Source organism: Sciurus vulgaris (genome assembly GCF_902686455.1).
Source record: "Sciurus vulgaris genome assembly, chromosome: 1".
In the NCBI taxonomy this organism is placed as follows: domain Eukaryota; kingdom Metazoa; phylum Chordata; class Mammalia; order Rodentia; family Sciuridae; genus Sciurus; species Sciurus vulgaris.
Window position 1 is genome coordinate 133,298,024 of NC_136461.1, and position 23,304 is coordinate 133,321,327.

A 23,304-nucleotide genomic window follows, 5' to 3' on the forward strand; every position below is an offset into this window, starting at 1 on the left:
GAATTGAGGCATTTTTTAAATTAGTGCAGTTTAAATTTACAGAATAATGGGTTTCATTGTGTCATAGACAACATGCAAATAATATACTTTGATCATATCTATACCCATTACCCTCCTCTCCCATCTTCCTCCTCTTCTCTAATAGTTTCCTTGCTACTTTCACGTCATTTTCCTGCCCCCTACATTCCACATACAAGAGAAAACATGCAATTCTTGTCTTATGTGTTGCTCACCAGGCTATCAGCTGGAGTGGTCAGGGACAGAAGCTCGTTGAAATGGCTCTCAGTCTCCCTGTTCATCTGTATCAGGTAGCATGGAGTAAGAAGTACTATCTACTGGAGTTTACTCAGAACAGATAGGTTGATGCACACCCAGGATGGGGCTGACCTGGAGTTCTAAACAGGAAGTCCCAGTAACCACCACCAAGCTCTGAACAGGATATTCCAACAGCTGGAGTCTACTCCAGACCGATTAGATCAACACACAGCTTAGGCTAAGCCAATGTGCTGATATCAACTGCAAGTGTGAGTCTTGGCCACTGTCCATCACCCCCCACCCACCACCTCTGGCAAAGATCCTACTTATGAGGCAAATCAGCTCACCATCCTGGATGGAGGATGCTTAGCAGGTCCCACGCACTCAACCTCCCATGATTTTGGCCTTCTATCATGCCTGTCTGTTCAGTTTCCCATCCCTCTTTAGCTGGTTGCCTCAGCCACCAAACTCCAAGAGAAAGCAGACTACACTCCCTTCCTTATTCCGGACCCAAATCTCACTGCATATAATCTTCTTTGTGCCTGTTTCAATGGCATTCTGCTGAAGCTACCTTGGACCACAGGTAAGTGCTGGCCAGACAATGGGGCACTGTTTGCTGTCATCTCTAGGGCTTCCACAGCAACACGCTCCCGAATGACCCCCACAGGAAGACTCCCTGCCACAGCTGTCTGATCACAAGTTGAAAAATGTTCAGCACTTCTCAAACACCAGCCACTGTGCAGCTCCCAGATCAGCTAAACTCAAACTGCCTTTCTATTCTTCAGCTGTTTCAATGCCAAATTTGTCCAGTATATTTCTCTGTCTTCCCTTTGTGTTATCTTTCCCTGCTGCAACCTCAGGATCAAAGATGATACTCTCTTTCTTACTCTGTTTCAAAGACCAGAATTTCTGGGTCTCTCTAAGTCTTCAACTGCTCAATATTGAACTTCAGTGAATTGCCCCAGTTACCCACATTTTTGAGGGCTTTCTCCAGCTACTCCATTTCTGACCCCAGAGAAGCTGGAAAGTGTAGCTTACCTCCACCTCACCATCTTGGCTCTACCCTGGAGGCAATTTTAAGAAGGTTAAGCATGATTCTTACCAACAAAGATGCTCACCTTGGAAAGGTAAATGCCTGAGCTGCCTCCTCAGGCCTCTATGCAGGTGAGCAAATGCAATCTGTCCCTTTCAGCCCCACAAACATGAGTTCTTTGTACCATTGTTGAAAACCTTGTCAAAAACAGGAAAGCTACAAGTAACACTTTATAGCTCCTTTTTTTTCTCCAAAAAATTCTTACTTCGTGTTGACAGAATTTCCTGTTCACATATAGCCCTTTAGTCAATACTTCCATCATGTGAATTTCCTTCAGGTCTTTCCCAGTTGGGTGAGCAGGGTAGCCTTTTCACCACTCCTTATTCCATCCATTCTCTTCTCACTCCTGCCTCCAAATAAGATGCAGCTCTCCTTTGTTCTCTTTTTTCCTCAGTCTCATTTTCTTTTGCTGCCGCCAGACCTTCTCCATTAAATTGCCTTTTTCTCTATCTCTGATTCTTTCCCTACCTATAAAAGACTTTTTAATCTGCCTCCTTCTTTTAAAAAATTCCCTCATGTCTGTCCCTCCTGCATTCTGGCCAGATGTCTAACCTCTAACACTTGTCTCTCCCTCTGTGTATGTGTGTGTGTGGTGTGTGTGTGTCTATCTGTCTCTGTCTCTCTCCCTCTCTCCTCTCCTCTCTCTCCCTCTCTTCTCTCCTCTCTCCCTCTCTCCTCTCTCTCTCCTCTCTCTCTCTCTCCCTCTCTTCTCTCCTCTCTCCCTCTCTCCTCTCTCTCTCTCTCCCTCTCTCCTCTCTCTCTCTCTCCCTCTCTCCTCTCTCTCTCTCTCCCTCTCTCCTCTCTCTCTCTCTCCCTCTCTCCTCTCTCTCTCTCTCCCTCTCTCCTCTCTCTCTCCTCTCTCTCTCTCTCCCTCTCTTCTCTCCTCTCTCCCTCTCTCCTCTCTCTCTCTCTCCCTCTCTCCTATCTCTCTCTCTCCCTCTCTCCTCTCTCTCTCTCTCTTTCTCTCTCTCTCTCTCTCTCTCTCTCTCTCTCTCTCTCTCTCTCTCTCTCTCTCTCTCTCTCTCTCCACCCCCATCTCTTTCTCTCTCTTTCTCTGATTTAATAAGTGTGCTCTTTTCACTTCTTTCCACCAATGTATTCTGGAACGAACCTTTGCATTCAGATCTTTCCACATGACTTCCCTGAAAATGTTCTCCCAAATATCATCAGAGAGGGCTGGGGATATAGCTCAGTTGGTAGAGTGGCTGCCTTGCAAGCACAAGTCCCTGGCTTCAATACTCAAATCCGATTGTCTCTTTCAGTGCTCAGCAACCTGAGCAATGCCTGTGATGACATGGCTAATAACCTCCTCTTTTCCCTGGGATCCGGATAAGCAGTATCCTCCTACTTCTTATCTTTTACCTCTGAGAATCTGGTATTTGTGTACAGCTTCTCATTTTCTTCCTATATAGACCCTGAACATAGGTCCTTCCCAGTTCTCTCTACTTGGACCCCTTTCTTTAAAAAAAAAAAAAAAAAAGTCAAAGTCATGACTGAACTATTTCCACTGCAGAGATGATTTCTGTATCAGAATCTTTCTGTTACAAGAGAATGGAACTGAATCAAGACAACAGAATAAAACGCAAAAGAAGCTGTATTTTGATCTATGTAACTGAGTGTGCTCTTCAGGCACAGTGTGGTCCAGGGCTCTAAATATGTCTCTGAGATCTGATTTCACACAATTTATCTTAGCTCCATCTTATCTGCTCCACTCTAGGGTGCTCTCCCCTTGCACTTGCTAAACAGCTGTGGACAACTCTTGTCTCCTGGCTCCAGGATAAGTGTCCCAACCTTTCCAAGCAAAGTGTGTCTCCTCGGTTTTGGTTGAATTATGTGCTTTGAACCAGTCACTGGGGCTGGGGAGTGAGAACAGGAAACAAGAGGATTGGCTTTCATATTCAATATTCTATTTCACCTCCTCAGATTTGCCCTCATCCTTGTCTGCTATTATTTTATCCCTCCAATTACTTAAGTATCATTAAAAAATATGTTATCTAGTATAGTTTATTATTTTTAGAAGACAACTTGTTCTGAATAACCTAGCCCACCATTACTGGAAATAAAATTTCACTTAGAGTACTTATTCATATTTTGTTTTATAATTTTTGGTGCATAAGCCACATTTTCCATCAGACTAATGAGAAGACAGGAATCTTGTTCTCTTTATCGTGGCATTTTTTGTGGCACCTGAGGTAAATATTGTATATAGTTATTACCCAATGAACAACCATCTAAATAAAGGATAAACTTGTGTGACCTTCACTCTAACTAGTCCAGAATGACTGCTCTTGTCCAGACAAGCTGAGGAAATGTTTAAGTTTACCATAGAAGCAGAAGATTAAATAATCAAAAACATGTCATAGTTCAGGCTTGAAATTAGTCAACTTCTGCATAAGATAATTTGGCATTTGGTTAAAATGCAACTGGTAGAAATTGCAGTGATTATTGGAAAATCCCTATAAATTTTGGAAAACCTCTTTTCAAGATTTGTCCTTCGCACGGAGAGTGCTTACCCCAAGTGAGGTCTCCTCCTCAGTCTTGGAGACCTTATTAGTTTACCAAGGTTGTCACCATAAAGAATTACTAACAGAGTGGCTTAAACAACAGAAGTGTACTGTCTCGCAGGTGAGAGGGTTGGAAGGCCAAGATCAAGGCGTCAGCAGGGCTTGTTTCTTCTGAAGACTGAGGGAGAGTCTCTTCCAGTCCTCTCCCCCAGCCACCTCTGGTGACTTTCTGGCAACCTGTGGTATTACTTGGTTTGTAGAAGCATCATCTCTCTCTACCTTCATCTTCACATGAAGTTCTGCTTCTCTCTCTCTCTCTCTCTCTCTCTCTCTCTCTCTCTCTCTCTCTCTCTCTCTCTCTGTGTGTGTGTGTGTGTGTGTGTGTGTGTGTGAGAGAGAGAGAGAGAGAGAGAGAGAGAGAGAGAGAGAGAGAATTTTCAAATTTCCCCTTCTTATAAAGACAATGGCTATATTGGCTTAGGAGCCCACCCTACTCCAGTATGACTTTATCTTTACTAGCTACATTGGCAATGACCTTATTTTCAAATAAGATCACATTATGAGGTACTGGGTGTTAGAATTTCAACATATGCCTTTGGGGGAAGGGAAGGGATATAACTTAACCTATAAAAAGATATAGAATGTCTAACAAAAGAACTTTTAAAATCTATCTAAAATACAGAACTCATAGTTACACTAGTAACTCACTCTGCTTTGGATATAATTTTGGTTTGAAATGTGTGATTCAGTTATCTCATTGTCTGAGCATCCCTGGGTGAGACAATCAATAGTGTCCAGTCCTATATCCTAAAAATAACAGATGGGAAACCAACACGCAGTGGAGCCATGGAACCAGACCTGAAACACTTCTGAGGCATAGTTTCCAAACCATCATCGTTGGATTCACTAGTTAAGTCCTGTCTCAACCTAGCCTTTATGTCCTTAATTCTCTGCTCTCCTTTACAGAGATCTCCCATCACTGGCCAGGATATGCACTTGGACATGTCCCTACCCCTTCTCACTCCCTAGAAGGCTGTCCCCTCTTCTCCTATTATCTCCACTCTCTAACACTACGGACTTATCTTAAGGAAAATCTTTCAAATTCATATGTAGATATTTTTCTGACGCTTTAGTCAGTTTCTCATTGCTGTGACAAAAAGACCTGACAAGAACAATTTTAGAGGAGGAAAAGTTTATTTGGGGCTCACAGTTTCACAAATTTCAATCCATAGATGACCAACTCCATTGCTCTGTACTCAAGGTGAGGCAGCAAATCATGGGGGAAAGACCTGGTGGAGGAAAGTTTCTCAGCTCATGGGGAGGTTAAGAAGCAAAGGGAGAAAAGGGAGAGGGGCCACAAGGAAGATGTACCCTTCCAGGGCATGCCCTCCAGAGACCCACCTCCTCCAACCATGCCCCACCTGCCAGTCAGTCCATTCAAAGTAGGAGGAACTGATCAGGTTGAACCTCCACTAATCTAATCATTTTACCTCCAAATATTCCTGTGCATGTACACAGGAGCTTTTATGGGACACCTCATATCCAAACCATGATACCTCCCATGCAACAACAGTCTTTTTCCTGTGGCTTCCAAGTAATTTGTTGGATCATGGATCACTGCACATAATTGTTCACAGATCAGTCTCATGGGATACACTGTGAACACTCAATAATATTTGAACAGAACTGAACTAACAAGACATGTCTTACCAAACACCTCCTTCTTCACAGGCTGCCAAGGAAAATTTCAAGGCCTGGTTCTAGTCTCTGCAACTCTAAAAAATGTTACTGCTCAACTTTAAGGCTATTGTGTCAGCTGAAATTATTAGATACTAGGGTTTTATGACCAATATTTTGTCTTTTGTAGAAGTATCCTGTTTTGTTCAGAGACTCAATCTTCTATGATCATGTTATCGCTGGTGGTACCATTTTAATAACATAATAAATATCTCTAATTTTTGCAGAAGTCTCTGTGCAGGCAGGTATTTGTTTTCTCTTCTAATCCTTTTTAGGAAGTGTACCAGCAATTCTTACTAATCAGCAGCAATTGTTTTTAGTATTCATTCACTATATTGTCAAGTTCACAGCTGCAGAAAAACCTGCACACTGTGGGATTTTTCAGATTGCTTTCCATACTTAATTATAGTGCAAGATATAAAAGCTACACCTGGTTTTAGAATTGTGAATCTCTTAGTGAATGTGATTTTAGCAATATAGGGAAAATGTATTGGGGCTTAGTGGCAGTACCTACATGATATCATTACCTTAGATGAAACTGTCCTTAATATAGGGATCATAATTTCTCTAAAGTCTAAAGAATCCTACAAAGTTCTCTATACCAGGGAAAGAAGTTTCCTTGCACCTCTCTCCAGTAATAACACCTTCTTGTAGAGAGAGCAGTGGACCAGGGAAAATAGGAGAAGCTAAGAACCCACATGTTAATCCTGGCACCAGCATAGAACAAATATTGTATGCTTCAGACCCATCGCACTCTGAGTATGGGCTCCGAATTCCTCAGAAAAAAATCAGAAACTTGACTCCATAGTCCAAAAAGGTATGTATGTAGTAGGGTCTATGAGAAGGTGCCTAAGTGTCACTCACAGAACTGAAAGTCAACCCTTGAAATCGAGAAGGAAAGAGAGACAACTGGTTTTTCTAAACTTTGGTCATTAAAATTAAGACATATTTTACACTTGCTATTCCCCTGCATTAAATTAAAAATTAATGAGGACAATAAATATCTGTCTTACTGTCACTGACAGTCTAGCCATAGCATAGGTTTACACTCTATTTCGTGATATTATAGTTAATCATTCAAGTTTAGGAAGTTTGAGAAGTTAAAGGGCTTAAAACTATTAGAAAATAGATTTTTCTTCTTTATTGACTGGAATACTTGAAATGTGTGATAGGAAAGGACTCTGCTTTTATTTTAATAATAATAACTTTTGCTATGGCTATGTAAATTTGGGGACATATTTTCACCTTGTTTCAATTACAAGTGTCAACGAGGTTAAATTTTGGACCTCCCTTTCACTGAAGGAAAGGCCCTTCTTGGACTCTTCAGTCAACTGTGTCACTGACTTTGTCCTGTCGGAGTCATCCAGTTGACTGTGACCATGAACATTTGTATAATAGCAGGGTCTGGACAAGTCATTTTTTCCTGGGGAATTTAAGGGAATGAGAATGGCTATTTTTGTCACTAAGCATGTTGTAGTTGTGATTAGAAGGGGGTTGACAGGCTTACTGCTGTGTGAGATGATAAGATGGCCAGTAATGAGGATAAGCCCACAGCCTTCCTACGCAGGAAACCATTTCTTCAAGGCCATTCAGCTCCCCCTGGGTTATGCTACTGAATTTCCTTGGTAAATTTTCTCCAGGTTACAGGACTATATCAGAAAGCCATTTCCATCTCACATGATAATAGACTATAAGAGGTGTCTACAGAGTGAAGGTGTAGTTAAGTTTCTTACAGAAAATTCTGAAATTAAAATTACTTATTCATATGCTCTTGATTTCAAATTTAATTAGCTATGGCTGATCTAAGCTTAGGTGTCTCTTTTTATTCTTTCCTATAAATTTTCCATAGCTCTTCATGAACATCTCAGGTGCATGGATATGTTTACACATACTTCAGCTTTGTGGCGGTGTTTATACACATCTCAGGTGACACAATTAGGTTGTGCATATTCAGGTGACACAGCTGTGTTTCTGCACACCTCAGGTTCATAGCTATGCTCATATACATCTCAGGTAACCGGCCTGAGGTGACATGCTATGTTCATACACACCTTGAATGGCACAATTTCTGACCTGTTGACACACAACAAAGGAAAACCAAATGGACTGGGAAAAGTCAGAGCAAGTGACCAAACAAGAACCTCTTTCGTAGAAAAATATCTTTATGTAGGACAAGTTGTTCAACAGATAACACTTAATACTAGAATAGCATCATTATGGAACATGTTCTCAGCAGGACTCAGCACTAAACATAGTCTCTGAAGATTTCTGATGTCAGATTGTCTATGTTCAAAGTCTGGCTCTACCACTTATTCTCTTTGCTAACTTTGACTAGTTATTTATCATCTCCATGCTTCTTTCATCATTAGCTAATGGAGATGTTAGTAATCATGACCTCACAGGGTGATGTGGATTGATGTGTGTCACAATCAGAGGACATAAATCCTAAACTCTAGTACCACAGAATGTGACTGTACTTAGAAATAGGGCCCTGACAGAGCTGATTAAGTTAAAACAATGTCATTAGCATGAACCCTGATCCAGTATGATAGTGTCCTGATAAGAAGTGGGATTTAGGACACATGGAGAGGCATCTAGGATGTGCACACAAAGAAAAGCCATGTGAGGACATTGAGAGAAGGTAGTCATCTGCAAGACAAAGAAAGAGGCCTCAGAAGAACCAACCCTGCTGAAACCTTGATCTCCTACTTCCAGGCTCCAGAAGGGTAAGAGGATGAATTTCTGTTGTTTAAGTCACCCAGACTGTGGCATTTTTGTTATGGCATCTCCTATAAACTAATACGGTTACCATGAGGTTAATTAATGTAACCCTACATTTGTAGGACTTTTTGTTCCAAGTCTAAATCTGTCATAAACATGGGGTTTAAAAATCTACTAATTAAATTATTCTATTCTACTAATTCTCATGTACCCTTCTCCATATCATTTACTGTCTCTGAGTCTCCACCAGAGTGTGGAACCAACCTAGATGCCCTTCAGTTGATGAGTGGATAAAGAAACTGTGGCATATATATACAATGGAATATTACTCTGCCATGAAGAATGATAAATTATGGCATTTGCAGGCAAATGGATGAAATTGGAGAATATCATGCTAAGTGAGATAAGCCAATCTCAAAAAACTAAAGGACAAATGATCTCGCTGATAAGCAGATGAGGACATATAATGGGGGGTAGGAGGGGTTAGCGTTAGGGCTAGGGTTAGGTTTAGGGTTAGGGATAAGGAGGGTGGTAAGAATGGAGAAAGGAAGGACTGTGTAGAGGGAAAAGAGGGGTGGGAGGGGTGGGGGGAAGGGAAAAAATAACAGAATGAATCAAACAACATTGCCCTATGTAAATTTATGATTTTTAATAAAAAAACGGAAAAAAATACAAAAAGCTAAAAGCAATAACTACCATTTGTTAGTGATTATTTGCTCTAGGTAGCATTTGCAAGCCTATGAGAATTAATAAAAGTTGGTTACACCTCTAAATAAATAAATAAATAAATAAATAAATAAAATAGGGAGATTACATTTTGTGATCTAAGAAAATCATGGGTATCTAAAAATCAGTGATTTATAATTGAAATCAGATTTGATGAAAGAAAATACTGTAGGAAGCAGAGTGTGAGCCCAGCATCAAGCTGCAAAGTCTCAGCTGGGAAAAGGAGATTTTCACCCACAGGAAGAGGCTCCTGGCAGCCTCAGAGGAGGCAGTCCATCCTGAGTCTAGGTGGGATGAAGAGGAACACCTGAAGAGCATGTGCTGTCAGCTAAGGCAAAAGAAAACCAGAAACAAAGTGTAAAACTGGGGGGACAGAGTGTATGAGACTTTGTTAGACAACCTCACATGAAGTCAAATGTCAAAAAGGATCTTCAACCAACAAAAAGAAAAGGAAACGTCAAGACTAGGAAATTCACTCAAGGACCATTTCTAGCATTTTAGGGAAAGAAGGACATAAAAGAAGAGAAAAGGGAATGTGGAGAACAGATGGCAGAAGTGGAGCATTTTATAAATAGCTACAGGCAACTCAGACTTTTAACATCCAATAGACTTCTCTCTGACCACATAGCATGACATCTTCCTGGAATAAGATATGTATTTCTGGAAAATGGGGCATAAAAATTTGGCTCAAATGAAGGAAAGCTGTATGCATTTGTTTTACACTTTAGAACACTTTAAACTGCCTTTTTACATAAATAGAAAGTAATTAAAACAGATGTATATCACCCAACTAATAAGCATGATGTGGCAGAGATTACATTTTTTTAAAAAATTCAAATTTAACTCTTGGAAGCTAAACCCAGGGTCTGAGCTTCACCCTCAGTTACTTTTCATCAATTTTAATTTAGAAAATAATCTGCTTCCTCTTTGCTGTTTGAAAGTATTATTCAAGTTTTGGGTATAAAGCGAGTATACATGTGGGATCCAAAATGCATATTGCTGCTCTCAGACGGATTCACTGGCAAACTTCTGCTCCATCACTGTGGAGAAAATATAAAGTTATCTCTAGAACTAGCAGTCATTGGCTAAGAAAGCGATTACTTGGGAGACATCTCATTCTCCTCCCTTCACTACCCAAAGTGTTATTGCTGCTAAACGGAAATGAAGCCAAGCTCCAGCTCTCTCCAGATGGTTTAGGATATTTTATCAATGGAGAAAATGAAAAGCCGAGGAAAAGATGTGTAGAATTCCTATAAAATATATGAGTTACCCTTAACTAATTCAGGTAAAGAAAACATTTTCTAAAGTCCTACCACTGTGTTTCAGCTCTTGCTAACTTACCACACATGTTTAAATGAAGAAGAAATACAACAGAATTTTTAAAATCTGATACATTTTCTTTGAATGTGGACCTTTGGTGGAGAGTTCAAAAGGGAAGGACTAGGATGAATTGTAATCTCCCACGCCTTATTTCAAAACCAAACACCAGCTGCTCAGTATTCTAGAAGAGCAGATGCTCTATGTCATGGAAAGATCAGACTGAGAAACAAGAGATACCCCTTTGTCACATATTGATTGCATGATCTTAGTCAAGTCCTTAAATTCCAACAAATTCAGTTTCCTTATCTATCCAGTTACAAGCTTTTTTATTTGCTTCTGTTTCTATTTTGAACAGAAACAGAAACAGAATTGAACCTAGGACCTCATATGTTCTAACCACATGGTCTACCACTGAATTACACCTCTAGCCCCTCACCTCCAGTATTCTTGTTTCTCTGACAATTGAGTGCTGCTACTTAACTACATATCTCTCCTGCCCTAGCTCTAACACCACAGACTGAATGCCTTAAACAATAAACATTTATTTCTCATAGTTCTGGAGACTAGGAAGTCCAAGATTAACTAGTAGATGTTTGGTGAGGGCCCTCTTCCTGGTTCACAGATGGCCATCTTCTCACTGAACAACCATGTCTGTAGCCTCCTCTAAGAGGGTGCTAATCCCATTTATGGAAGTTCCACTGTCATGGCCTAATCATCTCCCAAAGCCCCCAACCCCTGCTACAATCTCATTAGGGGTTAGGATCTCAACATACAAACCTTTGGTCCATACCACCTTGCAAATTTCTCCTTCCTGTTATCTGCCTTACCCCTACACCAGAGAGTTAGCCCAAAATACTTCATCTTTTCTACCTATGACTGAATGACAGTTTAAAAGCAGTTTGTGAGTCTTGTCCAGAAGCCTAAAGTAAAGTTAATCATGTGTTCAACATATATACATGTATGTCATCTATATGAGGTCCAGTTTTAGGCAAGAACTGTGGAATAAATGTGCAAAAAAAGGAAAATTCTTCTAAAGACCAAGAACAATGAGGGCAGTCTAGAACTTCCAAAGAATTAAATAGGTTATAAGGCTGTAATAACTAACAAACACTATCAATGCATGAATAGATAGAGAAATTGGTCAGTAAACAGAACCTATAGATGAGCACTTAGTATAGGGGAAAAAGGCAACTTCTCATATCAGTTAGGACACAAATGATATAGCTATAAACAAATAGTTATTGGAAAAAAATAAGTTGGATCTCTATCCTACACTGTATAAGAAAATAAATTCCACATATTGGAAAGATTTTAGTATTTTCTAAAAAAGGAGGGGGGAAAGAGGGAAAAAAAATCCTTTATAAGAGGATTAAAAGAAAACTTGGGAGAGAGTTTCAGTGCCCCAAAATGGAAAGATTCAAAATCCAGAAGTTATTTAGCAAGAGGAAAAGAGACTTGACTATTTAAAATTCTTTTTAAGTGTCTGCCTAGGAAAAAATATGAAGTTAACAAAACAAAAAAAAACCCTATCATTTTAAGTCTACCAGCTCAAACAGAATAAAACGAGCTTGTCTTCTGGTAAAGTTCAGGCACATGGAGTTGAGTTCAAGGAAGACCCAGGACTTTGCTGCTTCTGAGCAAGTGTCTGAGCCTCATGCTCCCCAACTCTAAAATGGAATGACAGTGGCTTCTTCTCCGGAGGTTTCTGTTGAGGTTATAGGCAACAACACCAAATTTGGAACGTCCGTGACTGTGTACAGAGACCAGTAGGAAGTTCATTTCCACAAGTGATCTTTGCTCAATTTCCGTACCACACCAGGAGAAATGCTTTGACAATGGAAAAAAAGAAGTCACATCCAGCTGGGAAACCAAGAGATGCTCCTGAGCCCAAAGAATTGACAACCAGAAAAAAACTACAGAGCACAAGGAGGAGCAGGCCCAGTGAGAGCATATCACATTTCCCAACAGTAAGCCACAGGGGACAGCGTGAGCCACAACAAGTTAGCTGTCACAAGAGCCCCCAGATCCAGCCATTCGGCAACCACGGGCACATCTCTGTCTGTAAGCAGGAGTTCTTTGCTCTTGCAATCCATATTTGGTTCTGGAATTGTGCCAATTGGTAGGCTCATCACAGTAAGATCAGTGCCAACCAGATGACAGAAATGCAATTAGTTGTTGGGGGCTGCACCATGTTGATCACATCGGCAGAGAGGAGGTTAATTGACATAAGCACACTCAGGTGATTGTATCATCCACGCACTCAATGTATGCGCATGTGTTCTCAATAACTCCTAATTCTGCCTGATCTTTGCATAAGAGGCGTGGCCCTGCTCTCCGCCTCCTGGAGGTGATATAAGCATAGGCGGAGCGAGACAGAGACACAGCAGCCATTAGCAGGAAAGCAGCTAGTAGAAGATACATGGAAGCAGCTAGGACATGCGGGGCAGCAGCAAGTAGGGCAGCGGCGGAAGGCAGATCGCAGAGCAGAGAACTGAGACGCATCACTGAAGCACCTTAGGTAGATGTACCCTTAGTTCACAGGATGCAGGACGCACCAGTAAGAAGCAGTAGACCTTAAGCAAGGCGTAGCAAGTCTCTCTTCCTCTAAGCTCTAAGCAAAGCCTGTCCTTCTCTCAAAGTCTCTCTTAAGCAAAGTCTCTCTTTCTCTCTGATAAGCAAAGTCTCTCCCTCTCTCCTCTCAAAGCAAGTAAACCTCATTTCCTCTATCCTCTATAAACAAACAAGCAAGAAAGCAGTGCACTAAAGAGAAAGATAGAAGTGGCTCAGTTTCCAGTCCGCCACCCATAAGACCCGTGCAAGTTGTTGCTGCAAGCGGTGACAAATATCCACAGATTTTGTACCACAAAGAGCCAGAGACAATTAGTTTTTTTGTGTACCAACGTATGATAGCTGGAATAATGAAGAGTAATGGCTATCATTTTTTTAGCAGCCACTCTCTGCGGGGCACTGTATCAGTCACTCCCATTCATATTCAATCAAATATTTTTGAAGTGCTCCTCGTAGGCCCAGTGTCATTGCAAGTGCTGAGGAGAATCATTCCCAGCACTGCCCCTGACTGCCCATGCTCAGAGCTCAGTGGGGTCCATGGGCGGCTGGCGGCAACTGTGATGTACTATGCTAAGTGACAAGAGGAACACACAGAAGGTGCCTACCCATACTTGGGGCTCAGCAAACACTTCCAAGAGGAGGTGCCTCCAGGGTCTGAAGGAAAAAGAGGACAATGATGATGATCACATGACTTCAACAGAGGACAACTGCAGTTGAAGGGAGTGTCTTAAGTCTGTTCACCATCATTGCTGCCTCAGCATCCATTTTTAAGCCTGACGTAGGTTGTGTGAAGCCCATTTGTACCTTGTTACCTTTGGTCTAGTTAAACTTCCCCTCCTGTGTGGTTAAAATGTAACCCATTTGTTCCTCTTCTCACTGACCCCAAACCATGATAAAACCTAATGGTTTGTAAATAAGTTCCGCTCTTCAAACTTCTTTAAGCTAACCAATCCACAATCCCCTTGGATAAGCCTAAGGAATGTTATGCATGGACTTTAATAAAGACTTAGTGCCCACCTTCTCTCACCTCCCATCACTGGTGGACCTCCCTGCTGCCCTTGAACTTCCCATTGGTCTCCTGTCTGTACCTCTAACCTCTCTTGGACCGGTGAGTAATGAATTTCTTCTGTTTCTTACACTTTGGTTTCTTTACCTCGTTGTTTCTCACCTGGCACACACGTGGACCTGACTTTTCTCCTGGTCAGAGTAGGGCTGCAGGCCATAGGCCCTGGAGAGAGAACTCAACACAAAATCAGAAAACAACATCCTAACATCAGGAATCACAGTAGGGAATACAGCCAGGCAATGAAATTAAAGTCCTTATTTCTGGTTGGAGTAGTGAGTTCAGGGTAGAAAGGACAGAAATGAGGCTGGAGAGATCCTGAAGTCTGGGTCTCCATCACAAGGGAAGTGGGAAACTACCAAAATGCTTGAAAAAGGAAAAGGACATGTGTCAAAGTTGGGTCTGGAAAGATGACTCTAGCTACAAAGTAGGAATTTGGTTAAAATAGCCCTGGAGTTGAAGAGATGTGGGTATCTTTGAAACAGAGGGATGGGACTAAAGATGGGGTTTATGAGAAAGAGAAGGGTCAAGGATGAGGCCAGGACCTGCATTGTTTCCCATGCCCTTGACCACCTGGAAGAGCACAATTTAAAACTACCAGCTTTGGAATTCAACATGTAAGGCTTAAAATCTAACTTTGCCATCCCCACCAAGAGACCTTATGCAAATCCTTAAACTCAGGCAAGTTCTTAAAACAGAATAATATTTTATATAAATTTTAAATGCCTCATGGTGTCTTCCACATAGCAAGCATTGAACAAGTGATGATCATTATTTATTAATCAAAACTACACATGTATGTGTTAAACATCAGCATGCATTTAAATTATCTAAAATACTATTCATGTTCAGATCATTTTATATATTGCATGTATTATGAAGGATATTACTTATGATAAAATTTCAAGTTTTAATGGAAATAGGCAGTCACAAAGGGCTTGGAAGGAAATGGTATCCTGATTCCCTTGGCTGCAGTGGGCAGGAGAATATCTACAGGTGCTTGGGGCCATCACTTCCCAGAGATTCTTCAGCATCCATCCCCACTTCCCAGACCTCACCCTCAGTGTTCTTCCCAATTCCACCCCTTAGACAGTGACGTATGAGTGGACCCCGTCTTGCCTCTCTCTACTAAGACCCGATGCTAGGTTTTATTCCGCTGGCTCCCGCCTCTCCCCCGCTGCACTGAGCTCACTGAGAGAGCTCTAGACTCCTGCTGAATAGGCCACCACCTCTTCCCTTTAGTAGTCATCAGGATTATCTACTGGGATCTCATCAGAGACATTCTCTGACATTTACAAGATCCAGGAGATAGCCACGATCAGTGCCTGCAGGTGGAGGGTAAATGGTTAGTAGGGCAGAGGATAACATCCACAACTCGATCATTGATGGAAATGCCTCCGCTGAAGGACCCGAGGGCAAAGGTACCAAAAGCACAGTAATCGCTGGTGTTGATATTGTCATGAACGATCCCTTGCAGGAAACCTGCTTCACAAAAGAAGCATGTAAGTACATCAAAAGATCACATGAATCAATCAAAGGCAAACTTGCAGTATAGAGATCAGAAAGAGTAAACCCTTCTATGACGGAGGCTGCAGAACACATCGAGCACATCCTTGCTTTAAAACAAAAACAATTACCAGTTCTTTATTGGTGAAAATATGAATCCAGATGGCATGATGACTCTCCTGGAGGTGAGGCTGATATGACCCCACATATAATTTTCTTTAAGGATGGTTTAGAATTGGGAAAATGTTAACAAATTTGGCAGTTACTTTGGATCTACCATCCGTCAGCATAACTGGCGGCTTCTTGTTATTCACAGAACACCAGGACTTAAAACAAATGGAACTATGTCATCTTGAGCTCATTTATTTTGACCATGATTTGTTTGGAGTGGAAGCATTGTTTTTTCTAAGACATGTCATGTAAGTTGTCCAAAATAAAGTGCATTTAAACTCAAAAAACAAAACAAAATAAAAAACCCTATTCTGGGACTGTAGAAATTCTATTCTGGTCCTCCAACACTCTTCTAGTTAAAGTGGTTATTACTATTGTGGGCTACAAAGACAGGATCAGATGATAGGTTCTATGATTTCAAGTTTCTTCACTCTTTAGGCCTCTATTTTTTTTTTGTCTCTAAACAGAATTAATAGTGACCTCATAAGGTGATGCTGAGGACTAATAATGAAGCTCTTGAAGCTGTTTTGGGCTCTTGAGAATTCAGCAAATATTACGATGGCAGAGGGTGGCTCTTTGCAGGAAGTGACTCTTGTCCTCGGTGGCACTAGCTTCACAGCAGAATTAGCTAGTCCTACTAAAAAGCATCCAGTCTCCAGTATTAACAGGTTTGTATTCCAGAAGATGAAAGAGTAGGGTTATTAGGCATTTTTAAAACTAGTAATTTCTGAATGCTGTTTGGGTTTTTTTTTTTTTTTTAACTATATGAAGTAAAGGGATTTTCACTCCACGTTAAGTCTACATCCACTGGCACTTCCCATTGCACATGAAGCATAATAAAATTTACCCTTCACTCTGTAGCCAGCAGTAATGCAGGGAGCCCTGGGAAGCAGAGGAGGAAAGTGAGTTTTCATCCGCACTTTGTCCTTGGCTAATAGACCTCAACCAACTTGTTTAACCTTTCTAGGTCTCAGTACCAACTCCTAAGAGAGGAATGTGATCAAAAGATGGCTTCCAATGTTAGTATGTGTCTGTCATTGAAGACATATCTGTAAAGACATGAAGGGCCATTCAACCCCAGCACATGATGGGAGTTTCATGAATGCTCACAGAGGAAGCAAGCAAGCAAACCTCAATGTGTAGATGTAAACCATGAGACATGGAAGAGTGAAATGTGGAGCCAAGATCAAGACCCTCTTCAGTACCAAGGCCAGGATGAAAATTCATAATCCAATATTTAGCTTTGTATTCAGTCCTCTCTTTAACCCACCAATTCTTTGCTCTCAAACCCATAGTCAGAAGAAATTGGAAACAGGATGATGCCCTTTCCTTCAGCATCAATTGCTTTGCTATCTTTAAGCACCATTTACTTCTGTTTCCAGAGCTCTGGAGAACATTGACTTTTTGATCTGAAGTAGATCTTAATTCTGTCTGTCCCTTTTCTAAAACAATTGCAAAGTAACCATTTCATTGCTCTAGTGTTTCTTTATAATCTAAAATAAGTCCTTGAAAACCACTTTGGCAAAGACGTGCTATCTTTTATCTATATTGTGTTCAGTGATTTGAAAATTCCTCATGGAGATCATTTTTGCAATGTTCATTTTTTTATACCTTTGAGCTCTAACTCATTCACCCCCTGCTCCCAACCACTGCCATAACTGTCTCAGGAGTCCTCTGCAGTACTCTTTTAGTTTTCCCTGTGTCTATTAAGTTGTTCCTCATTTCCCTTCCTGACCAAACAGGTTTCTACAGCTCTGTTAACCCATCATTATAAACACTAGTTTATAACAGTGCTTTTATATAGTTGCATTTCTCTAACTCCTTTTATTTTTTTTAGACAGATGTGGTTTCACTTTGTCACCCTCCAATGATGACTGAACCAGAGGAGATGATATCTCCAAAACAAAACAACTGACTTGGAACTGGAGATGTAGCTCAATGGTAGAGCACTTGCCTACTATGTATGAGGCCCTGGGTTCCATGAAAAATACACACACACACACACACACACACACACACAAACTTACTTTTTCCTGGGAATGTTTTGGAAATTCATAATTCATGTCCTTGAAACAATAGGAGAAAATTTGAATTAAGTAGTTCCATCATTTGGGCAATTTTTTCTTTATATTTGATACCCTCATTTCTAATGAGCTAAGAATTAGGTATTTGTCTGTTACCATAACTAAATCATTTCCCTTAGTATACCAGTTTTTTTAAATTTAATTATTTTGTTTTGGATTCATAGAATCTCTCTTGAATAAACAGGCAATGAGGTCCAAACCTTCCCTGCACTAGATGACATGGTGGACAGTGTTTCCAATTCCTTGGGCGCTCTGCCACACGACTAAGCTACAGCCAGTTTTCATGGAGTTCTGCTGGAGGCCAGCACCCTCTCTAGGAGACCATCCCAGGGGAAGTGTATTTGCCAAGAGATACCACTAGATTCCTGAGATAAGAAAAACAGACTAGCAAGCATGGGCTTCACAGCAGAATGTCAAAAGAGAACCTACAGAATGGGTGAAAATCTTTACCACCTGCTCCTCAGGTAGATTATTGATCTCCAGGATATATAAAGTACTCAAAAAACTTAACAACAACAACAAAAAAAAAGCCACAAATAACCCAGTCAATAAATGGGGAAAGGGATAGAACAGACACTTCACAGAAGAAGAAATATGAATAGACAAAAAATATATGAAAAAATGTTCAACATCTCTAGCAACTACAGAAATGCAAATTAAAGCCACACTAATATTTCATCTCACTACAGTTCCAAGAAACCAAAAGCCAAATGTTTTTCCTGATAAGTAGATGATGATGGGGGTGGGGAGTGGGAGGTGAGAGAAGAATGGAGGAACTTTAGATTAGGTAGAGGGAAATGAGAGAGGGGGGTATGAAAAATGGTGGAGTGAGACAGACATCATTACCCTATGTACATGTATGATTACACGAATGGTATGAATCTACATTGTGTACAACCATAGAAACAAAATTATGTACCCCATTTGATTCATTTATACAATGAATCAAAATGCAGACTGTAAAAAATTTTAAAAAAGAATACTAGTAAAAATAAATCTTGGCAAGGATATGGGGGGAAAGGCACACTCATACATGGTTGGTGGGACTGCAAATTGGTGCAGCAACTATGGAAAGCAGTATGAAGATTCCTTAGAAATTTTGGAATGGAACACCATTTGACCCAGTTATCCCACTCGTTGGTTTATACCCAAAGGACTTAAAAGCAGTATACTATAGTAACACAGCCACATCAATGTTTATAGCAGCTCAATTCACAATAGCTAAACTATGAAACCAAACTAGGTGCCCTACAACAGATGACTGGATAAAGAAACTGTGGTACATATACACAATGAAATATTACTCAGTCATAAAGAATGAAATTATGGCATTTGACCTTAAATGAATGGAGCTAGGAGAATATCATGCTAAGTGAAATAAGCCAGTCCCAAAATACCAAAGGCTGAATGTTCTTTCTGATATGTGGATGCTAATCCACAACAAGGAAGGATAAGGAGGGGAAAATTAGAAGTTCATTGGATTAAACAAAGGGGAATGAAGGAAAGGGAGCGGGAGAGGAATAGGAAAGACAGAATTAACCAGACATCACTTTCCTATGTTCATATATGAATATATCAGTGAAACTCCATATCATGTACAATCACACAAATGGGATCTTAATTAGAATAAGTTCTACTCCATGTATGACTAATATGTCAAAGTACACTCTACTGTCATATATATGTGAACAGAACAAATAAAAAGGAAATAAAAAAGACTATCGATTTTAGATTAGTTTCAAATATTTGTTTATTTTAGGAAATTTTTTACTACATTATAGTTTTTTTCATATTTGGAAAAAAAAAAGACTAGCAAGCTTGGTTTTTGGAGAAGGTAAATTGGCTCATGTTGAGACTGGGAGCTTGTGCAATAGTCAAGTGTGGGAACTTGAGCAGAAGAGTATGAAGCTCAGGACAGAGTGATGGGTGGATAATAGAAACATGCCAATCAATTATCATTTAGAGACAATTAAAATCTCAGGAGAGGAGATGCTCAGAAAAGGAGGCATCTAAAGGCCTTCTGAGGACCACCAATATTGTTTTAAGGAATGAATTTGGGAATAAGAACACACACTAGAAGTCAAAAAGAAGCAATCTAAGAAATAGGGCTAAAATCAGAAGAATATGTTTCTAAGAAATAGGGCTAAAATCAGAAGAATATATTTCTAAGAAATAGGGAAAAAATCAGAAGAATATTAGCATGGAGGATAATAGAAGTGAACCAAAACAGAGGACATCACTGAGAAGAGAAAATGCTACAGAAGGGTAAATAAATAAGGACTGAAAAATATCCATTGGGCTTTTTTTATCATTATTAAGGTAAAAGTCACATACCATAAAATTCACTCTTGAAGTCTACGATTCATTTACTTCTACTGCATTCACAAGATCATACAACTAGCACCTCATTCTAACTCCGGGACATTTTCATCACCCCAAAAGAAAACCCAGACCCATGAACAGTCAGTTCCCACCCCCACCTACCCTGACCCATGACTGGCAACTACTTGTTTACTTTCTATTTCCATGGAATTCTATTCTGCGTTTCATATAAATGGAATCACACAATATGTGTATTTCATATCTGGCCTCACTAACAGCATATTTTCAGGATTCATCTAAGTCATAGTATGTATCGGTACTTCATTATTTTCATGGCTAAGTATTATTCCATTGCGTAGCAACCAATTTTTTTTTTTCAGCATTTTTGTTCTTTTACTCTAAACAAGATGTAAAAACCCCTCTGAGGGTCAAAAAAAGAGAAGGAGGGAAATTTCTTCTTCTTCCCTGGATTGTTCCCTCCATGGAACCTCTGCTCTCCGTTGTCTATGTACAGGTGGGGAACAGCCAATGCAGTGCTAGTCACCAATCACATCAGGAAGGAGCTGAGGTAGAAGGTCATTGTTATGGTGTGGATATGAGGTGTCCCCCAAAAGCTCATGTGTGAGACAAAGAAGGTTCAGAGGAAAAATGATTGAGTTGTGATTTAATCCTCTGATAGAGATTAACTGAGTAGTAACTGAGGTGGTAGAGTGTGGTTGGAAGAGATTGGAATTGGGGTGTGTGTATTTGGGTATATATTTTGTATTTGGAGAGTGGAAACTCTCTCTCTACTTCCTGATCACCATGATGTGAGCTGCTTCCCTCTTCCACCCTCTTCTACCATGATGTTCAGTCTTACCTCAAGCCCCAAGGAATGGAGCCAGCCTTCTATGGACTACGACCTGCGGAACCGTGAGCCCTCAAATAAACCTTTCCTCTTCTATAATTGTGCTGGTCAGGTCATTTAGTCACAGCAGCCAAAAAGCTGACTAAAACAGTCATAGATGATCTAGAGACATCTGAGGACGTGTGTACCCCTGTGTCTTTGTGCTTTTTTGTTTATTATTTCAATATTATCCTATGAGAGATTCATAGGTTGTTCCTAGTTTGGGGTTATTATGAATAAAACTGTTGTGAACATTCAGATGCAGGTCTTTCCATGGATATGTTTTCATTTCCTGTAGGTAAATACCTAACAGAATTGTTAGGCCATAGATAGCAATACCTTTAATTTTGTGATAAATTGGCCCTGGTTTTCCAAAATAATTGCATGATTTTGTCCTCCTACAGCATTGCATGAGAGTTCTAGCTTCTCCACATCTTTGCCAAGACTCAGTATTTTAAATTTACTTTTTAAAATTTGAATGAAGTGGTATCTTGTTGTGTTTTAATTTATATTTCCCAAATAACCAGTGATGTTGATTATCTTTTTGTATGCTACTTGGACATTTGTAGTCTTCATTTTATCTGTTCAAGTCTTTTACCCCTTTTCAAATAAAGAATATTTTGTCTTCTTATCGCTGAGATGTAGATACAAGCATTTCGTCATATATACATATTGTAAATATTTTCTTCGGGTCTATAGTTGGCCTTTTTACAGATTTAATGGTGTCCTTTGAAAAAGCAGGAATTTTAAATTTTGATGCAATTCAAGTTCTAAATTTTCTTATTTTACTGTTAGTCTGTGTCTAAGAAATATTTGCCTAATCCAAAGTCATGAATATTTTTCCTACTTTTTCTCTTTTTAAAATTTTACATTTAGAGCAGTGAAACATGTTGAATTAACTTCCGCATATGGTATGAGGTATGGGTTGCAATGCATTTTTTGTTCAACTCTTACTGCTGAAAAAGATTATCTTTTCCCACATTTAATTACTTCTTTTTGAATGGGAGGGGGACTGAAGATAAACCCAGGGGCACTTTACCACTGAGGTACATCCCCAGTCCTTCTTATTTTTTATTTTGAGATAGGATCTCACCAAGTTGCTAAGGCTGACCACAAACTTGCTGTCCTCCTGCCTCAGCCTTCCCAGTCTCTGGGATTACAAACATGTGCCACCATGCCCAGTTCACAGTTTATTCTTTTGGCCACATTTTTGAAAATCAATTGACCCTATATGTCTGAATACATTTTTGAACTCCATTCTTTTTTTATTAAAATCTTTTTTTATTTTTACAGACTGCATTTTGATTCATTGTACACAAATGGGGTACAGCTTTTCATTTCTATGGTTGTACACAACTCCATTTTTATTTTTGCATTAAGTCTTGAAATCAAATGGTTTAGCTCCTTCAAGTTAGTTCTTTTTCAAAAGTAGTTTTCATTTCCACATAGATTTTAGAATCAGATTGTGGATTTCTACATTACCCCTGAAGGAAGTCTACTGGGATTTTTTAAAATAGGAATTATGTTGAATTTGTGAGTCAATTCAATCAATGTTGAATACATCAATTGATAGTTATAGTGCATAGATTTTATATCTCATTAATATTTTTTAAAAGTTTTCCTAAACATGAACATGGTACATATCTACACTTATGTAGGTTTACATACATTTCTCCCAGCAATGCTTTGTGATTTTCAGAATACAGTTATTTTCAGAATATAGTTCTTCCACATGTAACATACATTGGCTTTTGAGAATATTCAATTCAATTATAAAAGATGTTAAGTGTCCATGGTTTGTAAAACATGGGCAAAAACTTTTGAAATGTTTTAAGTATCAGTAACTTAATAAGCAGAATCTTCTTTTTTAAATAGACAATTTATGTGTTAGGTAAAGATAAGTAGTTACCGAGTAGAGCATATGTGTGTTAGACATAGGTAGAGAAGGATGGAAAGAGCAAAAAAATACTTAATATTCATAAGGTACCTGGATACTAAATATTCATGATGTACCAAATACATGGGAGGCACTTAATATTCAGAACATATTAAATATGTATGAGACATGTGTGGTACTAAAAATACTAAGCAGAAAATACTCAGGAGTCATCAAATATTCACATATTTAGTGTATATTCAATACTCAATACTCAATATTCAAGATGCCTTAATTCATGAATGGTGACATTCTTTCTGCCTCCAAGAAACACAAAATCCATGACTATTTTAAGGGAAAGCTACTCATGTGACCAGGTTTTCTCATGCCTGCATCTTTCCAATAGAAATAGGATGTCTCCTTACCTGAAATACCTTCTGTGTGCCCTCTTGCTCAAACCTCAGCTCTGTCC

The 23,304-nt window shown here is 39.7% G+C and overlaps 1 pseudogene across 1 annotated transcript; it reads left to right on the forward strand.

Moving 5' to 3' along the window:
* The first annotated feature begins 275 nt into the window (after nucleotides 1-275).
* LOC306654420 (translationally-controlled tumor protein-like) lies at nucleotides 276-15,743 on the forward strand (annotated as a pseudogene). The gene is made up of 3 exons: nucleotides 276-308; nucleotides 703-838; nucleotides 15,264-15,743. The product of its transcript is annotated as a translationally-controlled tumor protein-like (transcript).
* The last annotated feature ends 7,561 nt before the right edge of the window (nucleotides 15,744-23,304 follow it).